The 9,156-nt window shown below is 56.0% G+C and overlaps 1 pseudogene; it reads left to right on the top strand.

The window, feature by feature from the left end:
- Positions 1–2,697: 2,697 nt before the first annotated feature.
- LOC128783113 (zinc finger protein 239-like) lies at positions 2,698–9,040 on the top strand (annotated as a pseudogene).
- Positions 9,041–9,156: the final 116 nt, after the last annotated feature.

Below are 9,156 nucleotides of genomic sequence, written 5' to 3'. Positions count from 1 at the left end.
CAGCCGGGCTGGAAGAGGCGGGACACGGACGGGACGGGAGTGGAGTGGAGTGAGTGTGAGAGGGAGAACGGGATGGGGAGCGAGTGGAAAGTCGAGCGGAAAACCGATCGAGAGAAGCCCTGCTCATGCTGCTGCTGCTGCTGCTGCTGCTGCTGCTGCTGCTGCGGAACCGCCGCAGCTCGCGAACGTTCCTCCGTTGCCTCCGCGAACTCAATGGAGGAGCCGCCGCGCGCCCCGCGGAACGAAAGAGAGGAACAAACAAATAAAACCCCAAAGGAATTCCTATTAGAGAAGTAACCAAATCAAACAATGTAGCAATAAAGAAGAGTGTTGGCTTGTGGCTTCTTTCTTTTTTGGCTGAGGTGAAGCATTTCATGGGGAAGGATTGCCTCTTCTGACAGTTTCCGACAGTTTTTGGACAGCAGTGCAGCATTTCATTTTCATGTAGAAAAGGGAAATTGTGTCATTAAATTCATCTCTTTTCATCCTCTGTTGAGACTGTTGCAGGCTACCAAAAGACATGGTCTGCAATGTGGAACTTGGGGCCAAGTTTGTTTTTCTGCCAGAGGATGAAGAGGGGAAGTATCCCAGAATCATGGAGTCGTGGCATGGTTTGGCTTGGAACGGATCTGAAAAATCACACGGCTGCAACCCCCCTGCTGTGGCTGGGCACCCCTTACACTAGCCCGGCTTGTCTAGAGCTCCATGCAGCCTGGCCTTGAGCACTGTCAGGGACGAGACAGCCACACCTTCTCTGGGCAACCTGTTCCAGGAGAGTCTTTTTCCTGAATCCCTCAGCTAAACCGACTCTCTTTCCATTTGGATCCATTCTCCCTTGTCCTGTCCTTGCCTGCCCTCCTACAAAGCCCCTGTCCAGCTTTCTTGTAGGTTGCCCTCAGGTCCAGGAAGGCCACAGTTGGATCAAGTCTCAGTCTCTTGCCCAGGCTGAAGAAGCCGAGCTGTCTCAGCCTTTCCTTGCAGGAGAGCAGTGTTATAGGTATGTATTATAATATTGGCTTTTGCAAATATCAAAGTGGATTTTATATGTGTGATGTTCAAGTAACTTTGTTCCAAAGATGAAGTTTCTAATTTTGTTGTTAATTAAGCTTAGACATAGTAGTGCAATAGCTGATAGAAGTCTGCTTGTGTTAAAATGCCTGCTTGGATGGGATAACATCCAATGAACACAGGATGAGGACACCTGCTACAGATCTGCCAACAATCAGCACTCACTGTCTGAAGGCAGTGTGGACCAAGGCCCGAACTGGAAGTGATAAAGAGAAGGAGCCAAACTCCAGCCAGGAAACACGCATGCTCCGAAAAGGCGGACCCAAGGAGGGGCCATGTAAAATAGTTCCTGGAAAATGTAAACTAGGTTATGGATATGCATAAGGGGCTGTGAATAGGCAACAGGCTGATGTGAGGGAAAAGGTATTTAAGGGGGATCCCCGAAGGTAACAGGATGCTCTTGGCTGAATGCCAAGATGCACCTGGCCATAAATAACCTTTGCTCTGTGGTCCTTGTCTTCTACTGTCCTTTATTAAACTTTTTACATTTTCACAGGAGAGTGAACGTGTTTTTCACATGGGCTACACATGCTTATACACAATTCTAGGAAGACTAGTAATTTTTTACTACAATGATTGCGTTAATCAACATATAAACAAACGTATCCATTTTGCAATATGTTTTGCTCATAGAAGTTGATTCAATCTTCTTTCTTGATTCAGTCTTCTTGCAGTCTTCAAAGCTCTGTTTCTTCTTGCCAAGGCATTCTGACTATCAAATCTTTTATGCTAATCAGGTCCAAAGTTCATCAACTCACTTCTGTCCTGGCAGCATGGCTGTGTCTACGCAAGCAGGGAAACACTAATCGAGAGAATTCCACTAAGGTGAAGGTGGCCTCAGCCTCCCGTGACCGAGCTGCCGGGTATGATCTGTCAGATCCCCTTGAAGGAGCCTCTAGTATGTATGCCCAGGGAAGAAATGGGAACCAGGGCTAGAGGGGCCCTGCCTCGAGCCAGGGAGAGGCATGGGAAAACCAGATCTTTTGGTCAGTGTGGATCTGGTGGCCTGGCACATCAGAGCCACAGAAATATGAAACCTTAGCTGATACTGGTGCGCCGTGTGCCCTGATACCATGGGGACATGTGGGGGCAGAACCTGTTTCCATTGCCGGGCTGACAGGGGGATCGATCACAGCAATTGACCCTGTTGGGAGCCGAGGTGAGCCTGACTGGGAAGGAGTATCAGAAACATCCCATTGCGACCGGCCCAGAGGCCCCGTGTATTCTGGGCATAGACTTCCTCCAGAATGGCTACTACAAAGACCCAAAGGGACTCAGGTGGGCTTTTGGCATAGCTGCTGGAGAGGCAGAGGACATGAAGCAGTTGAACACCTTGCCTGGACTATCAGAGCACCCATCTGCAGTAGGACTCCTGAGGGTGGAAGAGCAACGAGTGCCAATTGCCACCTCAACAGTGCACTGCCGGCAGTATTGAATGAATCGGTATGCCGTGATCCCATCCACAGAATGATCCATGAGCTGGAGAGCCAAGGGGTGGTCAGCAAAACCCACTCACCCTTCAACAGCCCCACTTGGCCTGTACACAAGTCTGACAGAGAATGGAGATTGGCTGTGGACTACCGTGCCTTGAATGAAGTGACTCCACCGCTGAGCGCTGCTGTGCCCGACATGCTGGAACTCCAGTACGAGCTGCCAGTGGCACACTGGGACCCTCGTGCACAGCAGGGCCCAGAGCTGGCAAGGCTCCCCAGCATGGCTGGAGCTGCTGGCACACCTTGGCCCAGCTGGACAGCTGCCCCTCAAGGCCCCCGCGAGCAGGGGACGGCTCTGGGCAGGCTCCCTGGCCAGGAGCAGGCCCCAGAGCGCGTCTGCCTTTCAAGGGCAATCTCGTCCCTGCTCTTTCTCCTCCCCACCTTGCTCTGCCTCTGCCCTGTGCCCCTGGGGCTGCTCTTGGCCAGGCAGCCTCAGTGGGAGCCAGCACTGGCTGCAGCCCCAGCGGGCCCCCCAGGACAAGGCCCAGCAATGAAGAGGCCAATGAAAGCACTGGGCAGCAGCAGAGCCCTCAGCAGAGTTCTTTGGACAACCACGGACTGGCCACAGCTCCACTGCTGCCTCACTGGGAATGTTCCCTGACTATCAGCAGCCATTAAAGGATGCTGTTTGAGGTCGAGATCTGCAAAACACTCACCATTTTCTCTTCCAGCAATACCAGATTCCGGCAGAGCACATCATCAGGCAAAGTGCTGCACCAGGCACAATGGCCACCGACTTAATCAAACAGGGTGTTCCCCGGCAGAAAACTCTTCTCATGGTTTTCCAAATTTTGTCAGCACGTGTTGAGGCGCCGGCTGCATCTGTGGGACCAGTGGGGAGCCTGAGCCCATGCTGTGCTCCACTGCTGAGCTGGGAGCACGGTGGATACGTCCAGGATGTTCTCTGTTTCCCCCAGAGCTGGGGCCTGCAGGCCCCTTGCCGCCCCTTGGCACAGGACTGCTCAGTACCCGAAACCCCGAGCCTGCATGCCATAATACCTCTGTGCTGTGCTGTTCTGCTCCAAGCAATACTTGTCAAAGAGGTGGATAAAGACAAGGAAATAGGGTTTTGGAGATGTTCCAGGGCCCTCCCTACTGCAAACAGCTCCCTCTCTGCATCTACCCGGAGACCGGGAAATTGCAGGCATCTCGGGCCCATGGTGCAGTTTGGGCTCCCTGCCAGCTGATGCCAAATGCCTTTCTGCAGAGGCTGGGGAGAAGCTGCAGCCAGGCCAGGCTGGGAAACAGCCCTGCAGGGCAGGAAAGCAGCAGCGGGGCAGCCAGGCTGCCATGGATCCCTTCCCGCTGTGCCGGGCACGGCATGTCCAGATGTGCAGGGAAAGCCCCTGGCTGCTGAGTCCCAGGGGAAGGCTGAGGGAAATGCACCCACCACGGCGTCTCTCCAGATCACTCAGCATCTGGTCCAGGTGTCTGGCTGCCTCCAGGGATTTCTTGTCTCCTGTGTCTGCGTGCTTCCATGGAGGAGGACCTTAACAGAAAGTTGTTCCATGTCCCCCTCAGGCCAGAGTGGCAGTGAGTGCCCCTGGGTGATTGGTGCCCTCCAAAGCACTCCCTCAGCTCTGCCTTCCACTCAGGAGCAGGGCCAGGGGGACCACGTGCCTGCGGTGGCCCCACACTGGCATGGAAGGAGCCCCTTGCAGGGCCATCCTCGGGGGAGAAAAGATTCCCTGGAGCTGCCAGCAGCTCTAAACCCAGCCCCAGGCAGGGCCAGGGTTTGGCAGCAGCAGCAGGAGCAGCTCAGGCACCCCGGGGCCGGCAAAGGAGCTGCAAAAGGCACAGCCCCGGGGCACAGCCCTGGGCCCGGCCCCTTCCCTCTCTGCTCTTCTCCATGGCTGCACAGAGCACACGGAAGCGCACACTGGAATTGCACACGGAAGGAAGATGGACAGCTAAATGCTCCTTCCTGCCACTGACAGCCATTCTGTGGGATGACTGTTGGGCACAGGAGTAGAAATTTGGAGGACAGGATTTCCAAAATCCATCAAACTTCAAAGCATCTTAAAGGAAATCACACATGAATATCACTCTGGAGAATGATTACTCTGTTATGAAAGGGTTGCTGATAACCTACCTTCACCAAGCTCCAAGACCCTTGAACCGTGTTTTGCCAGTCTTTCCAAATGATGCAAGTCACGGTCCCAGTCTAGAAAGGAGCACAAGTGGGAAATGTTCCATGGTGCGCTGGGATCCCCTTCTATGTGGAAGTGAGCACTGCAAGGGGCTCAGGTAATGCTGTGTGCCCACACTGCAAAGCCACAGAGATGGCAGCTCAAGCCTCAGCAGGGCTCAGGCCCAGAGGCACAGCAATTACCTCCTGTGACTGTGCCTGGCATCGCCTCCCTTCCTGCAGCAGAGGCTGCCAATGGGCCACTGCTTGCTCTGGGAAACTCAGCCTTCAGCACAGCCTCTCCTTCCATCTCTGGGGGAAGGAGAAGGGACAGCTGGATCAGGTGGGGCTGTTTCCCAACGGGAAGGTGGCATCTTCAGGAGGCAATGCTTGTCCATGTCATGGATGAGATTCAGGCTAAAGACCAGGTTATTGGGGCTGCTCCAGGGCCCTCCCTCCTCCAAACAGCTGCCCCTCCAGATGTGCTAAGAGACCAGGAAATTGCAGAGGATCTCAGGCTGTGCATGGCCCGTGGTGCAGATCCTCCCAAGTATCTCCCTGAATCCCAGATTCCCCTGAAACAATAGCAAAGAGTGAGGCTTAAGATGCCTTTGATGAATTTGTTGACTTTTACCCCAGTTTTGTCTGTTTTAAAGGGAAGAAGATGAATCAAAAGAAAATCAGGGCCAAACCAAAAGGACAAGCAGCCAGGTGTCTTCCCAACACAGATCACAGGGAATGTGGGTCACCAGGGCTCTGGTGAGTGCTCCAATGGGGGATGAAGGTGGAGCAGTGCACGAAGCCCTTCCCACACTCGGGGCACTCGCAGGGCCTCCGTTACTGGTGCCTCTGTTGGTGTTGGGTCAAGTCAGAGCTCCTGGAGAAGCTCTTCCCACACTGGGGACACTCGTAGGGCCTCTCCCCAGACTTGTAGGGCCTTTCCCTGGTGTGGATCCTCAGGTGCTGGATCAGGTGGGAGCTCTGCCTGAAGCTCTTCCCATAATCCGGCAGCGGGGCTGTCCTGCAGCCGGGGGCCGTGATGGACTGGGAGATGGAACAGGAGAGAGGGGGAAAGGGGCACTGACTTCCTCCTCACCTGCCTGGCTGTCCCGGGGCATCTTCCTCTTCCTCACAGCCTCCTTCTCCATGCAGCCAAGGCTTGGGAATGGGAAATCCTGGTTTGGGAAAAACAAGGGATGAGCACATTGACTTTGAAGGTCCCTCTGCCCAAGTCCATCTCTAGAAATCCCTGGCCACCTGGGCTCCATAAAAACCTCCCAAACACCAAGATTCAGCCCTCAAAAAGCCTCCCAGGAGTTCCCTGCCCCTGGTCCCTCACCTTTGCTGTTCAGGGTTCCCCCCTGTCCCAGCTGCTGGGGGTCACGCTTGGATTGGGGCTCCCTGTCTACTCAATCTCCACCCTCCTGAGGAGACCCAGGAATTTGAAAAGCTCCCCCCTTTTCCATCTCCCCATTTAGGGATGGAGGGGTTTGGGGCTCCCGGGGCCCCAGTTGCCTCCAGCTAGATCAACCCAGTCAGTGCCAGTATGATGCCATTTGCTCCCACCGTGCTCCCAGTTGCTGCCACTCACCCCTAGTATGGGGGATGATGTGCAGGGTGTGTTCCCAGTCACTCTCAGACACTCCCAGTATAAGTCCAGTCACTCCCAGTATGACCTCAGTATGATCCCAGTGGAGCCCAGTCCCTCCCAGTGCTGCCACTCCTGGCATCCCCCAGCCCTCTGTGCGTTCCCCCCTCCCGGCTGTCTCAAGACGAGCCCCAAGGGCTGGCAGTGCCCAGGCAGGGTCCCCAGCAAGGCCCAGTTGGGATGTGCAGCCCCCAGCTTTCCCAGTTTGCCTCTCCTTTTGCCCGGGCCGTGTTCCCCCCTGGAACAGCGGGTGGGAGCAGCCGAGAGCCCCGCGCTGCCCATCCCGACCTGGCCCGGCTCCATCCCCGCTCCTGCCGCGGGCTGCGAGGGCTGCGGGAACGGGACACCGAGGGTGTCGCTGCTCCTGGGGGAGGAGGAGTAGGGAGGGAAGGGCAGGGATGGAGGAGGAGGAGGCTTATAGAGAATGGAAAGGGGGGATTGAAATAGGAGAAGGAGGTGGGCTTAGAGAAAAAGAGGAGGGGGGATCGAAGAGGAGGGGTGGAAGGGAATGGATGGAAGATGAGAAGGAGCTGGGGTTAGGGAGGAGGAGGAGGGGCAGGAAGAGGAAGAAGAGGGACAAAGGCGGATCAAGGACAGCAGAAGGATTCACACGGTCGAGCCCTCCCTGAATTCGCAGCCCCCACCTGTGGGATCATCGTCCCCCATCCCGCAGGTTAGCGGGGAGGGGGAGCTCGGCCCAGATATCCTGGGGGGTGCCTGGGTTGGGTTTTTGTGGGGGGATGTTTGGAGAATGAAGAACTGCAAAGCTGAGCGGAAAAGGCCCCTTGGGGGGACATTGGGGGTCCCGGTGGCGGCTGCCAGCAGACGCAGCCTGGAGGAGCAGAGCCCTGTGTCCCCCAGGAGCCCAAAGTGGGGAGCCCAGAGAGGGGGGAGCGCTGCCATCGGCGGGACCCTCAAGAGCCTGGAGAGGGGCAGGGGGGACTCCTTGGAGCCGCTGCAGCCCAAAGCAGAGAAGAAGGGGAGAAGGGAGCCCGGGAGCCCAAAAAGCCCCGGCAGCCCTAAATGGGGAGAGCCAAGAGGGGGGAGCTTTTGGGATTGCTGGGACTCCCGGCAGCCTGGGGAGGGTGGGCACCGAGGAGAAGGGGTACCCCCAATCCAAGCGTGACCCCCAGCAGCTGGGACAGGGAGGAAGCCCGAACAGCAAAGGGGAGGGAGCAGGGACCAGGGACTCCTGGGAGGCTTTTTCAGGGCTGAATCTTGGTGTTTTCCGAGGTTTTTATTGAGCGCAGGTGGCCGGTGACTTCTAGAGATGGACTCGGGCAGAGGGACCTTCAAAGTCAACGTGCTCATCCCTTGTTTTCCCCAAACCAGGATTTCCCATTCCTAGCACATGGCAGGCTGCGAAGAATAGGAAGACCCTCTCCTTGTCCTTCCTCCCCCAGAGCAGGAGCTGAGAATGGAGAGCAGGGAGGACAAATCCCCGCGGCAGAACCTCGTGGAAGAGGCCGTTTTGAGTGGCTCCATGGCGCGGGAACCCAGCGGGGAGGAAAAGCCCCAGAGATGCCGCACGAGGAGGGGCTGCAAACGCAGATCACGGGGATCTGAGGAGGAAACACCCACCCTCGGCCAGGGAGGTGGCTGGAGATGGAGCCAGATTTCTGAGCTGCTGGTCCATGAGCAGCTCCATGATGGGGAGAAGCCCCACAAGTGCTTGGAATGTGGCAAGAGCTTCAGGTACAGCTCCCAACTGATCAGGCACCAGAGGATCCACACTGGGGAACGGCCCTACAAGTGTTCTGAGTGTGGGAAGGGGTTTAAGACCAGCTCCGATCTCCTCCTGCACTACCGGATTCACACAGAGGAGAGGCCCTTCTGCTGCCCTGACTGCGGGAAGGAATTCAAGCAGAAGTCAAACCTCGTCAGGCACCAGAGGACCCACACTGGGGAGAGGCCCTACGAGTGTGAGAAGTGTGGAAAGAGATTCACCCTGAGCTCCAGCCTGATCCAGCACCAGGTGTGCCACACTGGGGAGAGGCCCTACGAGTGTTCCAAGTGTGGGAAGAGGTTTAAGACCAGCTCCGATCTCCTCAAGCACTATCAGGTTCACACGGAGGAGAGGCCCTTCTGCTGCCCCGACTGCGGGATGGGCTTCAAGCACAACTCCACCCTCGCCACCCACCGGCGCATCCACACCGGGGAGAGGCCCTACGAGTGTCCCCAGTGTGGGAAGAGCTTCTCAGACCGCTCTACCTTGACCCAACACCAACGGAGGCACCGGTAAGGGAAGCCCTGTGAGTGCCCCGTGTGCGGGAAGAGCTTCATGCGCTGCTCCAGCTCCATCCCCCACTGCAGGACCCATGCTGGGCACAGCCCTGGTGACCCACATTCCCTGTGATCTATGTTGGGGACAATATTCTGGAGGATAGATGTGGGTTCTGGAGGTATACTGGAGGATAGATGTGGGTTCTGGAGGTATTTTGGGCAGTGTACTCCATCTCTTTGCCCTCCAAAAGCCAAGAGGGTCACCTCAAAACAACTCAATCCCACTGAAAACAACCGAATTTTAATTCATATGGGCTCAATCCCACCTCAAAATGGTTTGTTCCCAACTCAAAAAAACTCAATCCCACGCCAAACTCACTTGATTCCACAGCTGCCAGGTTGAGATGGGGTTGGGAAGAGACTGGGAGAAGTGGGATCCCAGTTTGGAGCGGTGGGATGGGGATTGTGTGGAGCTGGGTGGCTGGGATGTATTTGATAGTGAATAAAACTTTCAGACTTACTGATTTCTGTCCCGTTCATTTTCAGTCCGTGGCAGTTCTGTTTGCAGAGTGCCACCTTCTCAGCTGATTGTATTT

Source organism: Vidua chalybeata, unplaced genomic scaffold (assembly GCF_026979565.1).
Source record: "Vidua chalybeata isolate OUT-0048 unplaced genomic scaffold, bVidCha1 merged haplotype W_reject_10, whole genome shotgun sequence".
Taxonomy (NCBI): domain Eukaryota; kingdom Metazoa; phylum Chordata; class Aves; order Passeriformes; family Viduidae; genus Vidua; species Vidua chalybeata.
This window is presented reverse-complemented; position numbering and strand designations above follow the sequence as displayed.